The following is a 2,507-nucleotide window of genomic DNA, read 5'->3' as shown; positions in this document are numbered from 1 at the left end:
TCAATGCAGCTCGGCAATCCCTGCGTAGATGGTCCTGGGATCCACAATTATAGCAGTGCTGTTTCTTTTCGAACGGCAGTGCGTTTTTCTTCTTCAGCATCAAACCCTCATCGGCCGACAGCGTTCTTTCGTATATTTCGTACTTCTCTTTCAGCTGCTTGTATGAAGTGCATCCATACAAGGTGTACTTGTAATCCGTTTTTAACTTCAATCCGTCGACAATGTATCGAATTACCGATTCCGTGTCTATTGTCCCATGCGAAGCAATGCGTTTCATCTGCAGTATATATTCGTGAAAACTTTCATTGTTAGTTTTCACTCGCACCGACAACTGATTGTGAATTTCGGCACTGCATAAACGATCACTCTTAAACTCCTGTATAAGTTCCTGACGTAACTGGCCTTACTCATACACTGCTATGGACTCGAGAAAAAGAGCGGCCGTACATGTCATTTTTGCTCGAGCTTGTACGTATTTTTGCTTGTCGTTAAGTCCATATGCGTCTGCGTTTAGTTCGAAGTTGTTGAACCACTGCTGTACCGACATATTTTCTCCACTGAGTTCGGGAATAATTTTGGCAAAATTTTCCACTACCAGCCTTGCATCATTTTTTCTTGTCAATTTCATCAGCACTAATTTTCATTGAAAGAAGTTGTACCAGCTGTTGCAGCGTCTGTGTGTTTTCTTCTATGACTGCTGCACTCCTCGCTTCATTGTCTGTGTTTTGGCGGTAGTTCCCCCATGCGCCTGATCCACTTGGGCCTTCGTCTTGCTGCATATTCTTGGCTGTTGGTGCGCTTTTATTTTGCGTTATAATTCTACTGCGCAGTACTTTTCCGGGCTGCCTGCTTGGAACAACGTTTTTTTCACGGTTCTGCTTTGCACTCACTCGCTGTCTAGCTGTCTCGCTTCTTCTGCTGGCGGCTTCTGAGACTTGCGGCGCAAAGCTTATCTTCTGTCTCGCTTTATCTTCTGACGGCTTGTGAGACATACGGTATACAAATTTTCACTTTTCGCTGGCAATACGCGACCGGTTGAGCCCCCAAATGTAAGTTGTTATTTAGGTATAGTTTTATTGATATTATATCGCGGTGCACAGGTAATAGTAAGAATAGTTGGGCTTCGGTAACTGTCTGATATCGGCTGATTTCTGCTGCTGCTGTTCAACGCTACGTCCGTCTGCTTCGGTTGTCTTCTTTCTACTCCTTCTGCTGATCTTCCTCTCTGCTGTTGTTTCTCGTTCTCTTTTGCTGCTGTTACTGCTGTTCATCTACTGTTGCCGCTGCTGCTCTGCTGTCACTGCTGTTAACCAATGCTCCTTCAGTGGGCCGACTTGCTCACTCCCTCTTACATATATATGGGTGGTGACTGGTTTGGGAGTAGGATATGGTAAGGTTATTGGGAAGCACGGGGCATATACTGTAGTGGGAAGTTGTGACCAATGTCCCAGACCAATATCGAACGTATCGAGAGCGTTGTCTTTTCTCTTCGGGTTTGAATTAAGAGAGGAGAGTAATTATGGCAGAGTAGCTAGTTAAAGCTTTATTTAAAAAGTTTAGGTTTGGACATAGCGAAGCAGTGTGGATCGGTGGAATTTATGTATGTAAAAGCTTTGTCCAGAATAGTATGATTACTCCGTTAGTCGTAGTAGCTCTGCGTAAGCTTTTCCTAGCATCGTACGATTACTCCGTTGTTTGTGGAAGGTAAAGTTCCGACAGTCCCAGTAAGAGCTAATGCTAGTAGCGAAGGTTTTAGATGAATCATAACCAAAGCGAAGCTGCAGTGTCTTTCGACATAGTAATGACCGAAATCGATCCGTTGTGTGTGAAGGAAGATAAAAGGTAGTTAAATGTTTCATAAGTGAAGCCGTTCTAACCGTTTCGTGTCTTAGGGCTGGAAATCCAACTAGTTTTCTCCATAGTGAGTGCTACCCGACACATCAAAAAAAAACGGGAGCAGCAAAGTACATCGACCGTTCTGGTAGCGTTGGGAGAGACCTCGGATCTCCCCAGGAACTCCAGGAACCTTACATATCATCGTCAACGAAATAAACCAACGAAAACGACCCAAGAAAAATTACTAAAGTGAAGAGACAGACTAGCTGAATAAATACTTTTATGAATATCTATATGCAGATATAAAGTAGGAGAGGAGATTGAGTAAAACTAATAGAACGATGTACATGTGAATTTGAAGAAATCCATAAGCCACACTCGTCACCCTACTCTCTTGTGTATTAAGCGTGCCGCCAAAGCTTTCCGCTGAAAGTTCTTCATGACAGTCATAGTACTTCTCAAACTGTGCAAATAGACAATTGTGCTGTGCAGACACATATTGTAAATGGGAGAGCCATGAGATAATGTAAAACCATAGATCTCGATTTTTAGACAGTACATTCTTTTCTCAATTAGTAGTAATCCCTTCTTAAGGATTATCTATATATATTATATTATATATTATATATATCTATATTATCTATATATATAAAATAAAAGAAAACCTATAT

This window comes from Drosophila obscura, unplaced genomic scaffold (assembly GCF_018151105.1).
Source record: "Drosophila obscura isolate BZ-5 IFL unplaced genomic scaffold, ASM1815110v1 contig_13, whole genome shotgun sequence".
Classification (NCBI taxonomy): Eukaryota; Metazoa; Arthropoda; class Insecta; order Diptera; family Drosophilidae; genus Drosophila; species Drosophila obscura.
The sequence above is the reverse complement of the archived record's forward strand: the minus strand, read 5'-3'. Positions refer to the sequence as shown.